Consider the following 21,610-nt stretch of genomic DNA (forward strand, 5'->3'; position numbering starts at 1 on the left):
AGCAAATTGTCCAAATTGTTCAAATAAAATTCAGTTCTAGGCTATATTGACATAAAATAGACCGAAAACAATTTGGCATGCTAATTAATAGACCTCACGAGAGCATCACGATCTGTTTCAGTCTTTTTATTTTAATACAGAGCAGGGGCCTATTTCTAATTACAATATCAAAGTCTAGACTTCTTTATTCTAGGGATGCAAAGAGCTGGTGATTTAACTAGAACAAGGGAAGGTCAAAAGGTGATAATATTTTCCCAACATGTGATGATACATTTCTCCAGGCACAGGAGACAGAGTAAGCAATGGAAAGCAACCCCGTCTGATTTTGAGGGCCTCCTCTACAGGCCTCTAACCTGGCACTGTGGCTCACCCCTGGGTCCTCATGGATTCCCTTGTGCCCTCAAGCCAGATGGGAGTTTCTTACTCGTGGGAGTGAAGGGAGGCTGGAGATGCTAGCAGGGATCCTTTGTTCCATATTTAAGAAAAATCTGAGGCTCTTATAAACTACATATTCCTAGGGCCCAGCTCCAGAAGTTCAAAGGGCAGACTGGTAGTAGCAGAGTCACCTAGAACCCTGGATTCCCCCGGTCAGGCTCTTCCCGCCGCAGGGTACCCCCCAGGCCCCCCAGGCCTGGCCGGGCAGCCCTGCTCCCTGGATGCTCTCCAGTGTGCCTCCTCTCCTTCTCGCTTCTCTAAACAAGTCAGCTCTCAAAGTGAAATTGGCTCCTAGAAATCAAGCCAGGGAATAACCTGACTATTTCTTGCCGAGAAGTAATAATTATGGCCCTAGAAGGATGCAATCTGCATACATTATTGCAAGTTATGCCAACAGAATGTCAACATTTGTGTCAGGAGGAATCTCGAGCTGCAATTACTCCAGGTCCTGGCCTGGCATTCTGAGACAGAGTTGGCGGTGCTAATTGCAGGGGAGGCGAACCGGCGGGTGGCGGGTGGCGGGTGACACGGAGGGGAGACAGACGGGGAACCACAGTCTTGAAGGTCAGCGTGTGGCGGGGATAGAGATGAACTCGGAGCTGGATGCGTCACGGGGAGCGTGGTGATGGAGCTGTTCTCTACTAAGATGGCAGAGAGGCTCGTCTTGGCACATCCGCTTTTGGGTTCTGGGCTTGTCCCTATAAAAAAGGATCCACTTCCTTCTGGACACTGAGAGTATTCAAGACTTTAATTTCTCCTCTGTCGGTGGTGGGGAGGGCAAAGTGATTCATTCCATCAATTCATCCCTTCATGCATTCATTTGTTTATTGAGCACCTACACCGAGCTGCCTCCGTGTTGGGGGCTGGAGATCAGAAGGGAAACAGGTTCCACCCTTGCTCACAGTCAAGTGGGGAGACAGACCCACAAACAGACCGTTACAACCCAATATGCCAACTATTATCAAATGTTGGGAGGGGGGGTGATAGCAGGGAGTTTGGGGCCAGGGAGGAAGAGGGGATACATTTCATGAAGGATTTAGAATTCCAGCAGCAATTTAAAGGAGGAGTGAGTAGGAATTTACCAGTGGCAGATCTCTGGGGAGGGAGGAGGGAGGGAATTCGTTGACAAGGTAAGTAAAAATGGAAACCCCACCACTTCTAATAGGCAAAGAGAACCAAATGCGAGGATACGCAGTGGGATGTAATGATACAGAGATGTGTATCCAGGGACTCGGCTGAATGAGAAGGAAGTTGTCCTCCCGCCTCTGCCACATGGGGACGGTCACTAGCATCTACTGAGTCACTTCTGAGCGTTGGATATTTTACTGGCAATAGCTTAACAGCTGCACCACCTTGTCTTGAGTCACTTTACAGTTGGAGAAACCATCTGGAAGAAGTGAAAATTTTTGCCCCAAAGTCACACGAGGGGAGAAAGACCCAAGTCAAGAGCAAGTCTTTGGGACCCCCACAGCTGCCCTTTCCCCGTTATCCCGTGGAGCTGCCTGGCTGAGTCACATAAATGCCGAGGCTTGGTTTCCTCGTGTGTAAACGGAGTGATTAAATGGTCTCAAATTTTTTCACTTTCCCCCTTTAGTGTCAGTGAACTGCAGAGACGTGCAGCTACTCCCAGGGACCTGGAGCGGGGGGGGGGGGTGTCTGCAAACAAAGTGGCCTGCCACAGTCATGTGCTTCTTTGAAGTCTCCGGTTTTATTTATATTTCAAAGTTCTTGGGAACCTTGCAGTCTTTGCTATATTCGATCTTTATTGGAATAGACACTGTCAAATTGCATATCAATTCAAGTGCTTAATATTCCCACCCTCTCCCCAAAATGCCAAGTAACATGGACGTTTCAGGAAACAGTGGCCACAATCCATATCAGTAGAGGAAAGGGAAACAGGGGGAACGTTTCACCTGGTGCTCACGTTCCGGGGAGCCTCAGATCTGGGTTGCTGTGTAATGGCAGATTTGGGCAGGGGTATGAGGTGAGAGCACATCTCAAGGGTAGCTCCCAAAGGAAATTCACCAATCCTTAGACTCCCCGAATCCAGAGACTAGGATGGCCTCAAGGTGAGGGCCTTAAAAACACCAAACCTTCTCAGGTCCCTAGGAAGCTCCCAGGAGCTCATTCTGCAGCTCTGCACCTGCCTGGGGAGCCCTGTGGCTGCCAACTGGGAGCGTATCATCCTGCTGGGAGGGCAGGCCTCCAAGCGATCTGAAAAGTTCTTGCAGAGATCTGATTCCCCATCATTGTGAAAGTCTTCCGAGATCCCCAAGCTAATATAATCGTACTTCCGGAGGAACAGTGACGCTTAAACTCACCGGGATGGAGACGTCAAGACCACTGAGCATGTGACCTTAGCCCTCGGAGGTTTCACTTCTTTCCTGAAAAGGAGAAGACCCAAACCGCATGACCGTGAAAGTTCCCTTGAAGCTATAGCAATAGATGATCGAACATTAAATCGACCAACTAAGCTGTGATTCTGTGCTGGAAAAGAGGATTTGTATGAGGTGTAGGGTGGTTTGGGAAGCTGGAATAATTTCACAGGGGTGGCTACTCCCATCAAAGTTTATTTACCTCTGGAGTCATGGCTCAAAGATTGAATTGGATGTCACTGCCACACCTGCACAGAGTCCAGATCATGCAAAATTTAGGGGAAAGCATAAAGGAAGAGGACTAAATTAATGAGCCATCAGCTCTGGATGAGGAGAGGAACCACCAAGGCAGTTTCGGCTTTCTGATTGTGACCTCCTCATGTGGGGCAGGGTCCAGGAGCCTTTGCAGCAGGCGGCGGATGTCTGTGATGCAGCGCGCCCGCTACCTTGGCTGACACCTCTTGATTAGTTTCTGTCCCCTAGACTTGGGTACTTTTCTCCCCAGGACATATGTCTAATTCCTTCAAAGGGAGCAGCAAGTGGTAGGGAAAGGATTTATCATGATCAGTAGCTGACTCAAGTGGGGTCAGGATGTTGACTTAGAAAATTACCGTTTTCCTAGAGTCTGAATAAATCCAGTATGAGACCCAGGCCTTTCAGGTTTAGAGAATTTAATTTAGAGCAATTGATTTATCCATTGTGGACATGTGGACTCTATAAAGTATTTTTTGGACAGGATTTACAACAGGTTTCTTCCCCCCTAATGTGGTTTTAAAAAAAAATACCACATTTGCTGACAAATTCCCTGGACCTTTGCAGCATCCATTCCCCACCAGACATTGCACAAAGCGAGAGAGAAAAAGCCAATGGTGCCATGGATAAAGAAAAGTAGGGACAGGCACCTATCACCAGCTGCCTCCAAGGAGTAGAGACTGGGTTCTGGAGATGGTTGGCTTTGATGACTCCCATGTCTTTTGAATCACAACTGGCACTGGTGGACAGAGGAATTAGAAGTCCAGGATATGATGAGCCCTGAGTGTTACACACCACTGGTAAATCATTGAAAACTACATCTGAAACTAACGATGTACTATATGTTGGCTAATTGAATTTAATTTTAAAATATATATTCCAGGAGAAATTCAAGCTCCTCACTTGTTGACTTCTTTCGTTTTTAATTTGGCAGGGAATCCTCATGAAAGCAGAGTTAAGGGGGACTGGGAAGATGGGGACAAGGGTGTGGGTTGCAAGTAAAATGTCATAGTGTCCTTAGGTCAGGAGAGGACTGAGAACATTCCAGAGAAAGGAGTTTCGGTGTCCCTAGGGAGGGACAGCATTAGAAAAATCACCCAGAGCAGCAGTGAGCAGACTTTCCCTGTAAATGTCTAGATAGGAAATATCTTGGTGTTGGGAGCCAACAGTCTCTGCTGCATCTACTTGACTCTGTCACTGGAGGGTGAATGTAGCTACTGACCATGTGTAGATGTGCCAGCATGTCTGTATTACAGTAAAATTTTAATTGAGAAAAAAAAAAAAAAAACAGGTGGCTGGGACACCTGGGTGGCTCAGTGGTTGGGCGTCTGCCTTGGCCTCAAGTCGTGACCCTGGGGTCCTGGGATGGAGTCCTGCATCGGGCTCCCTGTGTAGAGCCTGTTTCTCCCTCTGCCTGGGTCTCTGCCTCTCTGTGTCTCTCATGAATAAATAAATACAATCTTTAAAAAAAAAAAAAAGAAAGAAAGAAAATAGGTGGCATCCAGGTTTGGCCCATGGGCTATAGTTTGCTGATCCCTGATCTAAAGTACGTGATGATTCCATACTTTCCTCCTCCCATAATAGGCTACTCACGATGGTCGATATCCAATATATAGCCCTCTGGAAGAGATTCCCCAGAGGGACGGCACTAGGAATTTGGGGAAGCCGATCATCAAAAGCATTCCTTGAGCATTTATTACGTGCCAGATACAGCACAGGCACTTTGCACAGATTGTCCCTAACATGTGCCACTTGCCATTTGCCAGTTGGGTGAGAAATGCATAATCACACTATTCACAGAGGCCTGCATGCCCTTGGCTTCCAGTAAACAAGAGGCCTCCACCCTGCCCCTAGGTGAAGGGTGGCCACATGACCCGCTTTATCTAACAAGTGTGAGCACATGTGATGGACGGCACCCCCGGAGGGAAGCTTTTTATCCTAGTGACCAACGCTGCACAGCCAGCAACCGGCGGACATGAAGGCGCATCCGATGGGAGCGGTCTGGAGCACTGAGCCGGGGAGGGAGGGCTCTGCCCTGGAGCGATGGACAGTCCGCAGTGGACTTCGAATGAGAAGAAAGCTAACATCTGTTACATGAAGCTGTTGCAATTCCGGGTATTTTCTGTTGTTGTCACTGCAGCGCGACTTAGCTTGACCCCACCGGGAAATGGACTCGGCGGGGATCGAGGAGCTCACCGAGGACAGACAGAAAGAAGTCTCCCACGCAGGAGTAAACTCCGATCCTTCTGTCTCTAAAATCTGGTTTCTTCTCCACTGCGAAGTTCAAAATATAAAGCAAATTTGTATTCTTTTCGAGAACAGGAGCCACGGGAATCTTTCTCAAAACGTAATTTACATTCACTTTGAAGTCGAGGATCCGCAATCCTCGCCCTGGCTCTGGGCCCCCCAGCAGCTCCCCTTGGTGCATCTTTCCACTTTCCCTTTTCTCGGTCCGCTCAGATCTTGTCTCTCTGTGCTCCAGCACCCCGGCCTCCCTTCAGGTCTTGAACTCGCCAAGCCCTTCTTCTCGGGGACTTCTCACATAGAGTTCCCAAGGCTGGGTGGCTTTACGGCCAGTCTGCCCGGTTCCTCTTATTGTTTATGCGCAGCTTGAATGTTCCTTCCCTGGCAGCGTCTTCTCTAACCATACTCAATAGCCAAGCCCTCCCCACCTCCCAATTCCATTCTTTGTAACTTCCTTCCTTCCTTCTTAATCCTTATTCCAACTTGGATTGGCTTATGTGTTTGGTTACTTGTGTATTGTCTCTTTCCTAGGAGAGGGAGGAGAACTCCGCATAATCTGTTAACTCCGTATACCCAACTCGGGCACAGTATCCAGCATACAATAGGCCCTTGATAATGCTCGATTTATGTATTGAGTAAAGGTCGGCATCAAGTTTAATATATTTCAGATATAGATACGTGGAAAGATAAGGGATTCAGAGTTTCAGCTTCTCCATTTGCCAGCCAGGTGACTCTGAACAAGTAGGTTTATTTCAACTGATGGTGATCCACTGGTGGTAGAGCGGGGATAGCTTCTCCAATGAGGTAGAAGTTAGGGTAGACTGGCTGCTACCCCTGGACTCAGGTATGGCGCTCACCTCACATAATTCAAGCACATCAGATATAGCCAGTGTTACTCTCAGAGGAATAGATAAAGTATCGCTCCTGTGATAAATAACACCAGATTTGTATTCATTCAATATCTATTAACAGCATCACTAACCATTTATTGATTTCCTTAAAAGACCATACTAATTGCATAAAAGGCAAGTAGCAGGCCATGGTGCCAAGAAATCCAGGTAGGGAAGCACTGTCTGCCACTCTCTAGAGATAGGACCAGGGAAGAGATGCGAGACCTCTCTGAACCTGGGGTGTGTGTGTGTGTGTGCGTGTGTGAGCTCACACATGAGCATTTCGTCTACCAAACAGAGGTGACATCCATTTATATCATAAGGTTGTAAAAAGTAACTAATAATGAAACTGCCAGGTAATTGGTGGCGTTCTTGAGAGAGGCCGCATGAGGTGGTGGATCGCTCATGGGTTTTGCGATGCCGCATAGTTTAGGTGCAAATGTCATCTACGTCACTCACTGTCTGCACAATCCTGATTAGATATATTTAACTTCTCAGAGCCTCATTTTTCTTACCTGTAAAATGTGGATAATAGCCACTACCTCATCTGGCTCTCATAGGAGTTAAGGATCATGGATGTAAGACACACAGCAGCAATAGGATCCTTGATACTGATTATCACTGTAACACAAGCCATTCTTTATATAAGAGCAGCTACTCACATGCGAGGGCGTAGTCAGGCTGTGGATTTCTTGGGAGTTGGAAGGAGCCCACTTTTAGGCTCTTTGGAGGCCTGGCTGCTGCTCACCTTGACTGCTTCCTCCTGCCCTGCCTCTGAGGTCTGGACTGTGGTCCAGTGTGATGTGGACACGTGCGACTTCCCAGCCTCTGCTCCAAGCCTCCAGGGAAGCAGCCGCGCAGCAGTGTGTGAGCTGGACAGCTTTGCTGCATGGCCCTGGAAACATGCTCTGTGTTGCTTCTGCCCGAGAGGTGTTATGTAAATAGGAAGCTTTAATGACTATAATTAGCTCAGCCTCTCGCTCCTTAACAAGAGTGGTCACACCTGACTCTCCCAGGCAACTGACTCTGAATCTGGCCGTCTGAGCCCCTGGAGAAAAAAAAAAAAAAATGGGTAACGATGGAGTGAATTGGGTTGATCAGAGTGTGGCCAAGTGGGCAGGGAAGCAAAATCACTGCCTCCAGCCAGTGTCAACACAATAGGGTGGAAAGTCAAAGCCCACATTCAACCACTAGTAATTCCTCATGGCAGGGGACACCTGATGACAGATAGGACATCTGGATATGGCAGTGAAATTTTTATGCTGCAGGAGATGCCCAGAATCAAGCAATTAGAGGCTTTGGGTTCAGACTTGCTCCAGGTTTGGGCACAAGCTCTGCCGCTCGCTAGCTCTGTCCCTGGGCACACGATGTTGCTCTCTGAATGGTTTTCACCGCATGGGAGTGATACGAAGATTCAGTGAGAAAATGGATAGAAAGTGTCGAGCACAGCACCGAGCCTCTGAAATGATGTTGTGCATCACTTTATTTAATCTCACAGCAGCCATCTGAGCTGGGGACTATCATCCCATTTTATAGACTGGAAAGCAGACTCAGAGAAGGTGATAAGTTCCCTGGCCATGGCTTGGACAAGGTTCCAATCTTTGAAGCAAAGGTCCGGTGTGCCTCCGGGTGATGGGGCTGGGAAAACTCAGGCCGAGAGCAGCGACCACAACAGAAACATCCATACTAACGCTGAAGATAACCACCATTTCTGGAGAGCCCTCTCTGTACCAGCCTGGTCGCACCACTTAATCCCAGCTACACTATGAGACCCTGAAGATGCCAGAGCCTAGGTCAGTGCCCCTCAGACTTCAAAATGCATATGGATCACTGGGGATCTTCTTAAAATACAATCAGTCTGGCCAGGACCTGAGGTTCAAAATCTCTAGTGAATCTTCAGGAGATGCAGGTGCTCCTGGATTGAGGACCACAGTTTGAGTAACCCTGGATTAAGTGATTCACTCGGACTCATCTGGATAATTACCAAGGAGCAGAGACAAAAATTGTTCCTAGGTTTTTCTGACTCCAGAGTCTATATTCTGTTCTCTACCCTAACCATTGTGGTAGATTTTACAGAGAGGAAGTGGTCCTGTCGAAAGCCCTTGGAAGATTGCCTGAGAAGATAGCCCACCCACCCCAAACTGCTTTAGTGGATAGGTGGGATCATTTTTTTAATGAAAAGCATCCATTTGGGGCACCTGGGGGGCTCAGTGGTTGAGCATCTGCCTTTGGCTCAGGTCGTGATCCTTCGGTCCTGGGATCGAGTTCTGCATCGGGCTCCCTGCATGGAGCCTGCTTCTCCCTCTGCCTGTGTCTCTGCATCTCTCTCTGTGTTTCTCGTGAATAAATAAAATCTTTTTTTTTTTAAAAGAAAACCATCCATTTATTTTCTAATCATGTTCTCAGTTTCTTAAAAGCTATTGGTTTATGTAAGTAGGTGAACTCTTTCCCTTGCTGCTTTCCTTACACATTTGCTTAGCAAATCCTTTTACTCATGGTGAGTGTAAAGAAATTACAAACTCTGAGTTAACCAAAGTGAAAATACGGAGGTTTTCCCATCCTTACTGCAGCCTTGCCACACTGATGTTAGGTCCCCTGTCCTAGTTCAAGACTGAGGGTGAGACCAAGAGGTCCAACCATGATAAGACATAAATTCAGAGACCACCTTTCTTGGTCAAAATCAAAGTGAACTTCACACAGATAGTGACTTCATTCAGCCTTGAGCTCTCAGGATTTAATACCCAGCAGACATGCTGCGTCAGACCTGAGATAGTCTTAAAACAAGAGCTAGTTAAGCCAAGAGGATACTTTAAAAATATGCCATCCATAAGAGGGATGTGGTGAGTCCTAGAGCAAACACAACACAAATAAAGAGAAAGTATATATAGTGAAAAATATTTTAAAAATTAAATTGTTACACTAGATAATATTCACTTGGTACAAAAGGAAGCTGTGGAAGAGGCACAGAGGAACACATGAGGCATATAGGAAGTGGATCTAACCTCACCAGCTCCTGCAGAAGGCTGATCTTGCAGTGAGCAGACCGAGAACACTATCTTGTTTTAATTTTTCAGTGAAAGTCTTAGTGTGTGCACAAGTTCTACTGTAGGGACAGCAAATGTCATACTCAATGCTAAATCTTTATTGGAATTATCTTCAAATTAGGTGCACTCTTAACATTATCCTGAAAGATATTAGCCCATGCAATAATACAAGAAAAATAAATAAGAGACCAAATTTGGAAAGGAGACAAAATAAAAACAGAAAGGCAAGGTGGCCTATTGGTCAAAAGAATGGATGACGAAGTCCCATTTGGGTCTCAACCTTAGCTCTCCCTCTCATTGTCTCAGAATCCCTAGACATGTTATTCAGCCCTACACCTTAATTGACCCACCTATAAAATTAAGATTTTGATAAAGATGATGATGAGGATGATGTAGCCCATGCACAGGATTAAGTGCACAAATTCAATGAGTTAATATCTACCAAATGCATAAAATAAATTCTAATAAAAACAAACATTTCCATCCCCCCCCCAACAACATGCAACTTCTGCCCTAAGTATTCACTGTGACACAGGCAATATGATTATCTTCAGAATTCCCACGAAAAATCCAAGAGTGCAATAGTCTAGTCACTAGAACTAATAATATGGGACCCCAGCAAAGTTTCCTGATACAACATCAACATAAAATGATAGATCGTGTGTCTTTATGTTTGCAATAAGCTGTGCAAATACTTAACAAAAAGGGCAAAAGAAGAAACATCGGACTGTCCCTGCTGGAAAGACTCTGGAAGAATCTGATTCTGAGTAATCAGAGAATGAGTTAAACTCAAAGATGAGGACAGAGCAAGGATGATGTTCCAAAGCTGGGCCCTCTGTGTTTACTCAGCAGAGACTGAAAAGGGGAGTCCAGATGATCACAGGCTGCATCTGCCTTCTGAGGCCGTTTACAGGCAAGCAAAAGTCACCAGGTCTGTGATGGGAGACTGTCCCCGTGGTCCCCAGGGCAGGAATCACAATAAGAAATGCATATCTTATTTCACTGCCTTGTCTGTCCCCCTTACCTCGCCCTGTCCACCCTGCACACACCCCATGTCCTTCTTCTTACCCTGATTTGTTTCCTCTGAAAGGAATACCTTTTCCCTTTGCCATCTAACAAATCCCTCCTCATCTTTCATGCATTTCCTCTACAAATCCTTCCCTGGCTCCCCCAGGCAGAGTCCTAAACACCTTGCTCTTTGTCCATGGTGTATCTGTCTTTGGCTGAAAGACAAATTAGAAACTGAAAAACCTGAATGGACATTTCTATTCACCAACTAATTGCTCGATTTTCTCTGACCTTCTTTCTCAGGATTTCGCCAGAGATCCAGGACACATCTCCCATCCTTCCCAGAGAAGATAGAAGTATTTGAGATGAGGCCAAACACTCAATGATCCAGACAGGAAGCTTCGCCCCCTGGACTCCTTTTGCAACCAACTCCCACATGAAGATTTACAGAACACTCTCAGTTTCATGGGAATCCAAGGGAAAAGGTCTTCAGAGAGCAAATGAGGTAAGCTCAGAAATAGAGTCACAATGATGTCTTAAATCCTGTTTCCCTAGGAATTTGGACCCAGAGCAGATGTTTGCAAAGTAATGTTCAACTAGGAGCAGGAAAATATTGGACCATTCTCGAGCAACCCAAGGAAGATACAAAATGCCAAGGGATGTGTTCAGCTCATTCTGATGCTGCAGACGCTTGGGCCACGTTTAGCAAATCCAAAATAAAAACTGCTTTGGCTTCAATAGGGAGAGAGCTGAAAACGGTGCAAGATGATGATGCTTTCAGCACCAAAAACTGATCATCGCGTTGCCCTGTAAGTTAAGAGATTAATCTACAAAGATGCAGATCCCAGGATCCAGCTGTTCAAAAGGCCAGTCTTCCTCCTGCATTTACTCCATCCAAATAATGCCTGACAACCCCTCAGTGTCATGCGAAGTGATGGAGATGCCGTGCACAACCTCGCTCAGCCTATAGTTAAGTGGTAGGAATCAGAAACAAACTAACGACCCCCAAAATAACTAAGGAATTCCAGTTATGCTCAGTGTGATGAAGGAGGGGTACAGGGGGCAATAAGGGTGTGTAACTAAGGAATCGGGTAATATTGACGCTGAGAATGAAGCATGAATAGGTTCATGCAGGTGAAGAGTGGGATCCAGAGTGGGGTGGAGAGCGTCACAGGCTGCACAGCAGCACACTAGGAAAGCTCTAAGGGGGTAGAGGGGTCGACAGTTTCAGGAAATCAGAGGAGAGGAAGACAGAACAGCAATCACCAGGGGACGGGTGGCGACTTGCAGGGAAGACGACCACGTAGCCATCGGGCTCACGCAGGCCGCGCTGATGCCCCATGGCACTTACGGCACTGAAGCCGGAGGATGACATGGTCAGAACCTTTTCCTCACAACGTCCTGTCCTGATGTTCACCTCGGGATCCCCCTCCCTACTGGAGCCCCGAAAATCCTTCTCACACACATATCTCAACTTCATCACGTAGTTTTTCCTTTGCTTCACTCACATCCCAAGTCTTTAGATTATTTCCCCTTCTTACATCGTGGGGTTTGTTGGTTTTTATTTTTCAGTGTAGCAGTTGTATCTTTCATGAGATATGGAATTTCCTTAAGGACAGGAACCACCACTTGACGGGATATAGCCCTGCTATATGTTGGCAAATTGAACTCCAATAGAAAGAAAGAAAGAAAAGAAAGAAAGAAAGAAAGAAAGAAAGAAAGAAAGAAAGAAAGAAAGAAAGAAGAAAGAAAGAAAGAAAGAAGAAAGAAAGAAAGAAAGAAAGAAAGAAAGAAAGAAAGAAAGAAAGAAAGAAAGAAAGAAGGAAAGAAAGAAAGAAGGAAAGAAAGAAAGAAAGAAAGAAAGAAAGAAAGAAAGAAAGAAGAAAGAAGGAAAGAGAAAAAAGGAAAGAAAGAAAGAACAGGAACCGGCAACTCTGAAAAATAAACAACCCAGCCCTCGTTTAGCTCAATATTCATGCAATTTAAAAATGACCTTGAAACATTTGTGAAAGGAGATTGCATGGTCTCTGCTTGGATTCTTCTCAGTGACGGGGCCCTTCCTACCTCTGATACCTTTGACTTGTGGTTCTGTTTCCGTCATATCACGTGATTCAACGATGCTGCCACATGGGGCACCTGGGTGGCTGAGGGGGGGTGGTTAAGCATCTGGCTCAGGTCCTGATCTCGGGGTTGTGAGATGGAGCCCCATGTCGGCGTTGTCTGGCTGCGGAGCTTGCTTAAGATTGTCTCCCCCTCTCCCTCTGCCCCTGCTCCTCACTCTTTCCCTAAAAAAATAAATGAACAAATGAAAATTACTTTAAAAAAAGGAATGCTACCACATAATATCATCCTCATCGTTTCCCCCATTGGAAGATGAAGATACCCCCTTTTGATCCCTGGGATCCTTTCTCCACATGGCAAGTCGTGTACGATTTTCTACTCTCAGTTCTGATAAACGCCCTTGTGATGGGTTTGTGTTATGTCAAGTTAACTGACATTACCTTCCCCCCAATTCTCTTCCCTGAATACTTTAGAACGAACAGCCAGACGACATATATTTCATGATTTGGAAGGCAAAACTGAAGTATCCATCATCTTTTTACATTTGGAAGATCGTTACAGGGCCCAAGGTGACCTTGCAACTTTTGATGGTTAATTCCGTGTGTGTGACCGGGCCACAGGGTGTCCTCACATTGGGTCAAACATGACTCCAGGTGTGTCCGTGAGGGTGTTTCTGGATGAGATCAACATTTGGGTCAGTGCGCCCAGGAAAGCAGATTGCCGTCCCTAGCTTGGGTGGGCCTCGCCCCATCAGTTGAAGGCATGCATAGCCCTAAGAGCCTGAGCGGCTCGTGAGGAAGAGGGAAGTCTTCCTGGCCCACAGGCTTCAAGATGGGACCTGGGGTTTTTCCCTGCTTTCCAGCTCAAACTGAAACATCAGCTCCTCCTAGGCCTCAAGCCTGTTGGCCTCCACTGGAGCTAAATCATTGCATCTCTGGGTCTCCTTGCCAACGGCAGATCTTGGAAAGTGTCAGCCTCCACAATCCATGGTTCTGTTTCCCGGAGAACGCGGACCGGCACACAGCTGGCTCACCCTGTGCTTCTCGTCTGGCTCACCCGGTCGGTGTGGGGTCACGGCCAGGCCTGTAAGCTCCTTCAGCTTTCCTGAATTCTCTCCTTTCATGTCCCCCATTCCTGGATCAGGTGAGCATCTCACTGGCACAAAGAAGGTAGCCTCTCCTCGGGCGATCCCCACTGCCACAGTGGAAGGCTGGAGGCGGCAAGAGCGTGACAGGGTTCCCCGCCTCTCCTCGAGGGGTCCGTCCCACCATCCTCACAGATGCCCTTTTGCTCTTACTGCCCCTGTTTTAGGTCCCTCTTCCCGTCCCAGCGGCCAGCCCTACTGACTTCAGGCTCCCTCCGCAGACACAGAAGCATCGTGACCCCCTCACCCTTCTTGCACCGCTTTGTGCTTCTCTGCTTCTCATACTTGACTCTTGAGCCACGTGGCCTTTTATTTTCCTGTCCTTTAAATATATATGCTTCCAGGTTTCCACACGTGCTGTTCTCTCTGCCGGAAATATGCTTTCTTTTGTCACCTTCTGTCCCCTTCATGTCAGTGCAAGCGTGGCTCGATTTGGGTAGAATTAGGGAGTTATCTCCTTACACGCCCTATGGCATACCTCCCTGCCATCCTAATTATTTATGTAAGCATTCATATAATTTTAAGGGTTTATTTTCCTAAGCAGTCATGTCTATTCCTACTTATTACAGCGCTTCACGGTGTCCCAGGCACTCAGTGTCCAGCGCCGATGGAATTGCTGGGGAAGGACAGTGCATGCCCTGTTAGTCTCCTCCTCTCCTGAACAAACCAAAAATATATACCTCTACTGTTCGGGCTGAGTTCCATCTATCCTTCTCCCATTGGAGACACGTCACGGACTAATCATATCTGACTAACAATTTCATGATGAGAGTTGGATCCCTTATTTCCTATTTAGCTTGGTCGTCCAATCAGTCAAACGGCTTAATTCTTGACTGGATATTTAGGTGATTTACTTACCCCTGAACTCACACATTCATTGGCAACTCTGCCCTGTGGACCCTCCCTGCGTGACCTTGAAAATCAGTTATGTTGATTTCATAGGAATTGCTTATTGTTATGTGCTGCCCATTTTTCTCTTGATTCAAAAATGTGTTTTTTGGAGGAACATGCAAAAAAATATGACTATGACTCCATTAGCAACCATTTTATTTTTTTTATTTTTTTGCAACCATTTTAATAGTTTATGGTTATTTATAAAACTGATACAGCGTTTTCTTCTACTTTAATTTTTAGTTATGGTTATCAGTGGAATTCCTATAGTTTAAGTTTTGTTGTTGTGGCTCTTTTTGTTGTTGTTGTTTACTTTGAGAGCGCTGTGGGAGGGGTAGAGTTGAGTGGAGTGTTTACGGTTTCAGATATTTTGAAAAAAGAAAGAATTGTCTAACCTTTTCAACATGTCTTCCACTTCTGTTTTTCCCTCACCTCGATTTCTTATACTCATGTTTCAAGGGATTTCTTTTGAAAAGAGGGAGAGAGAGAGAGAGAAAAGAAAAGGGAAAAAAAATAGCAATTGGTTTCTAGCGTTAACCATTGGGGAGTTAAAAAAAAAAAAAAACAACTTCCAGATGGGAAATATATATGAAAAATCTCATCTCAGTGAAAAATAAATCCCCCAAATAGAGGCATGTAATGAAACACCTAATTCACTCCAACTATACTGGTCATATTGCCGCAATATTATAATGCCAGATGACTCTTTTAGCACCATGGACAACAGCTGGCCTTCCATCAGGAATGTCTAAAAATGAATGCAAAGCTATCCTTTTCCAAAAGAAGTTTGGCTGGCATTTGAAGTCCGTTGCGTGACATACTCCTCATATCCATGGTCAGCAGTTAGTGGGTTTTAATAAGACGTTTTAAAAGTATTTTATTGTGTTATTTTTCCAGAAATCTGGGTTGCTGCAGGACACAGGAAAAGCCCCTTCAAGGGTCATCCAATTGCAACATCAGAAATCATTTTCCCAGTCTTCACGTGTCGTGACCTCTCTGAAAGTGTGACACTCACGACTGTACCCCTTAGAGCAGAATTGCTCTCCCTTTGGGTTTGGTCTCCTTCCCCCATAATATGCCACTTGCTCTGCAGCCTCTCCCCACTACCTCTTCCACTCCTTTTTATTTATCTTTACCTCTTTTTTAAAAAATTATTTATTTATTTATTCGTTTATTCATTTATGGAGAGAGAGAGAGAGCACAGCAGCGTGGGAGGGGGCAGAGGGAGAAGCAGACTTCCCGCTGAGCAGGGAGCCCAACGCGAGGCTTGATCTCAGGACCCCAGGACCATGACCTGAGCCAAAGGCAGATGCTTAACCGGAGCCACCCAGGGGCCTCTACTAATTTTTCCCTCTTAAATGTATTTTCCAAAGGATGCCATTTTCATTATCTTCCTTATTCTAAGTCCTCTTCTCTTTGGAAATCTCTTCCAGTTTCACAGTTTCCATCACCACCTCTAGACTGGTGAGCCTGCAATCTGCTTTTCTGCTTCTGACCACCCCCCCTAAGTGCCATTGTCCCATTTGCAACAACCTGCAGGCTCCTGTTGGGGGGGCGGGGAGTGGGGGCGTGTGGCTGGTAAGATAAACACATCAAAATAACAAAATTTATCACAATTCCTTAGAAACCTGCACATACTGTCTCTGTTTTCCACTTTTTTTTTATTTGTGCGTTCCTCCTTTGAATAAACTCGTTTTGGTGTCTAAAAGTTATTCTTTATCGTCCTTCGCTCACGTCCAAACAAAATGTCAACTGCTTTTCATGTGACTTCTTAATAAGACTGCTCTTGCTAACAAAACCAATTCATTACTTACCTAGATTTCATTCCCCATAGGAGAAAGTGGACATGTTTCCCCTCTACACGTTTTATTGTCGGAGGGGGTGGGGGGGTGGGGGGGTTGTGTCTGGCTCCCCTGTTGAGGAGCGGTGCCTATTCAACATCAGAAAGGGAGACAGAACATGAAGACTCCTAACTCTGGGAAACGAACTAGGGGTGGGGGAAGGGGAGGAGGGCGGGGGGTGGGGGTGACTGGGTGACGGGCATTGAGGGGGGCACTTGACGGGATGAGCACTGGGTGTTATTCTGTAAGTTGGCAAATTGAACATCAATAAAAAATAAATTTATTATAAAAAAAAAAAGAACAAGGCTAATGCAATTGGCTGGGAAGGGAAGGATCTTTGCATATGGATGACCAGTGAGAGCCAGGCCCATCCTGACCCAGAAGAGCCACAGTCAGGAGCGCTGGGTGTTATGCTATATGTTGGCAAATCGGACTGCAATAAAAATAAATAAAAATAAATAAAAATAAAATCTTTAAAACGAGAGATCTCTTCAGCTAGATATTCCACAGGTCCCAATGGTGTCTGAATAGGCCTTTTCTTTCTCTTTGTGGGGCCTTATTTTGGTTTGGGAAGTAGTACATCCTGCTTAGGGGGTGCATTTAACTCAGGGCTGGGCTGAGGCAAGGCAGCTATGGTTAGAAGAGCCTGGGAACTGCATGCGGAGCTCCTGGTGGACAATAGAGAGAGAACACTATGGCTTCGGGCTCCTTCTAGAACCCACCTGTCCCAGGAAAGGAATCAAGGCAGATCCCCCAACACGGATTAGTAAAGGTTTTGCTTTCCTGGAGCTTACTTAACAGTAGAGCCTAATGGTTAAAAGATAGGACCCAAAGACAGCCTGCTCAGCTTTGATCCCAAATCTGCCTCAAATTAGCCCCGTAGCCTTGGTCAAGTCATTTAACCCTCATGTTTCATTTTCTTTCTTTGTAGCATCAGAAGAATAAAAGCAACCTACTTCTATAAGTTGTGAGGATTAAGTTAATCCAAATAAATAAAGCTGGAACAGTGTCCGGTCCTCAGCAAATTCCTTTTTTTTTTTTTAATTTACTTTTTTATTGGAGTTCAATTTGCCAACATATAGCATAACACCCAGTGGTCATTCTGCCAAGGGCCCCCCTCCATGCCCATCACGGCAAGTTCCATTCAATGTTTGCTTTTATTAGTCATATCTTCCCTACCGTTCTTTGAAGGTGTTTGGTTGGAGTTCGGCAAGACCAGAAACAATCCTCCAGCAGAAATCCTTATTGCACTTGAATTATTATTACTAAATGTTGCAAGTGTGGCTCTGCTACAGGTTTATTAAATAGGGACCTATTTGCAAATTTCGGGCTCCCTGTCTTGTGTTTTCCTTAAGAGACATGTTAATGTTCTCCCACTTGTGATCAACAACAATTAAATGATGATCCTTGAAAACAGAATCATAAATGAGCCCCTAATGCGGAAGTTGGTAACAATCCATCCATTCTGTGGACATGTGGGCTTTAGCTGCAATCTATTTCTTGGAAAGTGATTCATAATTAAACCATTTTACTCGCCTAGAAAATATTTCAACTTGTGTTGACTTGAGTCACAATATTTGGAAAGCACCACTTAAAAAAAAAAAACAAAACTGTGTGGTAGACAAGGAAAACTAAGTCTACCCCAGTAGAAAAACAACAGCAGAGTGGACAATTGATCATAGGGTGTGGTCAGTTATAAGTGGAGGGCCACTGAGGTCCCTAAATCCACATTTCCTTAATTACCATGGTAATTAGGCCAGTCTCTGCACTGGGGCTACATGATGTGGGTAATAGTGACGGAAGCCTTTTCCTGAGGGCAGATTTACACTCTCATCTTGGCAGAATCAACTATTTGCTTTGTGATCGTGGAAACATTTGGAGAGAAACATTAATTTTCCATCCATTAACTTTGGTGGATATGAACACCCCAGAGGGAAAAATGTGTGAAGCCGCTTAACAACCTTTTGGCTGTTAGGAAGGTAAAAATTGTTTTGGAAACATTTTTCCTTGCAAAGAAAAAAAAAAAAAAACAGAAAAGGAAAAAAAAACAACTATTCAGTCGGGGAATAGGCGGTCTTCTGGAGATTTTTGTCAATGTTTGCAACACCTCAAAACACAGCATTTTTCTGTAAGCGTGACCTACCCTGGTGTACTCGCTGCCTAGTTATAAATTAAACTGATGGTCAGATCCTTACTAACAGGACCGCTTTGTAAATTATGCATTTCTCTCCTTTATAGGCCGGATAGCGTATCCTAATACTGACTGAGTAGAGGAGAGAACAGTAGGTTGAGAAGAGACAAGAAAAATAAATGGATGAAATCATAAAAGCGATCGTATCTTTGCATCGTAACCTTTAGGGGAGCTAGAGCCTAAGTCGAAATCACAAGGTCGTGAGTGTGCAATATTGAGAGAGAAGAAGCTGTGTTTAGGGAAGAAGAGGGGAAGATGGGGGGCAGGTCCGAAGGTCTCTGTACTCTGGGATGGAACTAACCAGGTAAAGGCAGAGCTGCGTAATCCGGAATATTCATTCATTCCACCAACGGATCAATACAGCCTCACCAAACAGCCAATGTATACTGAGCCCCACTCCAGGCACGAAGGAGCCTTGGCTCAGGAAGCAGACGCGGCCCCTTGTCCCCCCCAGAGCCTGCAGCCTAGTGGAGAACATGGAAATGCCATAAACGAACATGCCGTAGCATGACAGCAAGGATGACCAAGCACTACAGAGAAGAGACAACGCCATGTGGCAACACGGACCCAGGTGGCCTGGCCTAGCGTGGAGACTGGGGATGCTTCCCCGGGAACGGAGCGTCTAATATGAGATCCAGAGATTCCTAAGTGTGATGGGGTGTGTGGATGCACATGTGGGGAGGATCCGTGGGAAGGAAAGAATCTGCAGACTCCGTGCAAAGGCACTGGGGCAGAAAGGAATTTTATACATAGAAGATGCAGGAGGTGGAAGAAGGCCGTGGGAGAGGAGGAGGTCGGGCGAAGAATGCAAGGCCTTGTGGGTGAGTCCGGGGGAGGCATTGGGCCTGCGGCAGGAGGCCGGGGGGAGGCTGGAGGAATTTAAGTGGGTGACGGGGAAGGGAACAGGCTGCCCCAATATGTGCCACTTTGACATATTGACTATTTTGAATTAAAGTGAGTAAGGAAACAGCCGGTGCCGGAAGGACACTGGTCTCCTCCGTCCCCCCGAAGGCAGGTGCAGGTGCCCTCCTGCACCAGGCGGGCGGAAGGCGTCCTCCCGGCAGACGCGCAGTCTCACAGTTCAGGGCCCAGAAGGCTGTGGGAGAAAAAACTTTGCTACTTCTTCACTAATTCAAGGCCCTAAGACCAAACTGCTTTGCCTCAACAATTCTTCACAAATTCATTGTTTCCTTGTCTAGAAGGTATAAGAGCTGCCTGCCTCACTCGCTTCCCCGGGCCTCGGGTTTTACGGGCTCCCGTACACGTGAAATTAAATTTTTCTCCTGTGAATCTGTCTTACGTCAATTTAATTATCAGACCAGCCAAAGAACCTAGACGGGAAGGAAGGGAAAGTTTTGCTCCCCTTCACGGGAGAGACGTAATCTGTGATTTGAAAAGAACCCTCTGGTTGCCGCGGAAATGGTGCCTCGGAGGGGAAGGAGCCCGTGGGGGAAAGCAGGTGGGGAGGCGGTCTGGAGGTTCGGGAGCCAGTGGTGGTGGAGCAGGGGAAGGCGGTGTCCGCAGGGAGCAGGCAGAGGCTCGGAGGGTCGGGGCGCTGGGCAAGCTGAACGTTAAAGACCCCCGGCCCCGCCTTCTCCCAAGCGTCCTCCACCTGCCGGCACAACCTCGCAGGAGGCAGGCGGTGAAAATCACTCACTTCCAATTTTCTTTTGCTTTTACTGGCTTGCGCAAAATTATAAGTAAACTCTCTGTTATCAGGAACGGCCAGGAAATGCAAAGTTCTGGCGGAGGGAGAGCCGCAAAGCCTGCCTTATGATTCTTGCCCGTCCTCCAGGACGTGGGGGCTCAAGAGGTGAGGGCGAGCGGGCGACGGGGTACCCAGGAGCAGGGCGAGGCGGGGCCGCGGGGCCAGGACTGCGGCTGGGGGTCCGCTGGGCTCCTGAACCCTTGCACACGTCAGCAGGCAGGAGGGACGCGGGTTAGGAGCACGCATCCGGCTCGGGCCGCGATCCCGGGTCAGATGAGCCTTCCTGCAGCACGGGGGGCCCGGGCATCACTTCGCGGACCAGAGACCGAAGCCCCTCATGGAGCATCGCGGTGACAGGATGGGACTGCAGGTGCCGGGCGCGGAGCCACTCACCTCTGGCAAGGATTTTTCCGCGACTTTTGTTTCCTTATCTGTACATTAGAGACAAAGACGCTTCTCCCGCTTCGGAGGGCTGTTGTCAGGGTCCCGAAGGGGAACGCGTGTGAAATGTTGTAGAATTTTTAGCGAAATTGTGAAGGCTTCATCCTTGTTAGCGAGGCGCAGACAAGCGCTCGGGAGTTTTGTGGGGTTTTTCAGTCTTTGGCTGCAGAAGTGAGGCAGAGGGTGTGTGGAATCGTGTTAAAGCTGCACTGACCCCAGGGCACATCATGAAATCTATTTTCTCAAGATAAATCCAGGTTATCAGCTTGTTGACTTGTCACCTTTTTTTTCTTTCTTTGTAAAAAGGCAGGATGTAGACGGGGCAGATGCATTGTTGCCAGGTAATAAAGGGTTTGGGTTATGGACTGGCAGGGGAGCTGCTTTCACCGCCATCCGAGTGCAATCACCGTCTGTAAAGCGACTCCTCCTAACAGGTGCCCCGGGGTGTGGGTGTGTCTAATTTATAATTCCAGCTCTTCCAAGATTGGTTGAAGGGCCTTTCTTGACAATTAGGGGGAGGTGGGGGTCACCGTGGGGATGGATTTGAAAGGCACCACCGTGTTCCCCAATTATCTCCCCCAGACCCGCACGGTGCCCCGAATTTAATCACTAAAATCGATTCCTTTGGGCTCCGACGGGACATCAGCGGGAGAAGCAGCCTTACAGATCATCTGATCCCACTCCCTTATTTGCCAGGTGAGCTGACGGGCGCTCTGGGGCTCTCTCAGACGGTCCCTCCTCGCCTCCAAGGTCAACGCTCACTTGGAGCCCCGGCGGCTGCCTGGCCGAGTCCTCCCGACCCAGCAGCCTTCCCGAGGCTCCGGGGCCCCAGGAACCCGAGAGAAGCCTCTCGCCGCATCCATCCCGGAGAAAGTCAGAACCTCAACTTATCCCTGGACCCGTCCGGGTGCCCCGAGGGTCTTCGGGATGAAGCCAAGATGCCGCTGCTTCCCAAGCGCCCTGGAGGGCGGGCCGGGCTCGCTGAGACATTAACACCGTAGGAACCACAAATGTCACAGCTTTTAGAAAGGAGACTCCCAGGCAGAAGATTCCTCCCCCCTAAAGGGCAAATGGGATCAAACAAG

The 21,610-nt window shown here is 47.0% G+C and overlaps 1 long non-coding RNA gene across 2 annotated transcripts in view; it reads right to left on the minus strand.

The window, feature by feature from the left end:
• The window catches only part of LOC140641954 (uncharacterized), a 122,985-nt gene that overhangs the window by 41,596 nt on the left and 59,779 nt on the right, over positions 1-21,610 (minus strand). The gene's annotated exons all lie outside the window — the stretch shown is intronic.

The sequence above is a fragment of the Canis lupus genome, chromosome 10, assembly GCF_048164855.1.
Source record: "Canis lupus baileyi chromosome 10, mCanLup2.hap1, whole genome shotgun sequence".
Classification (NCBI taxonomy): Eukaryota; Metazoa; Chordata; class Mammalia; order Carnivora; family Canidae; genus Canis; species Canis lupus.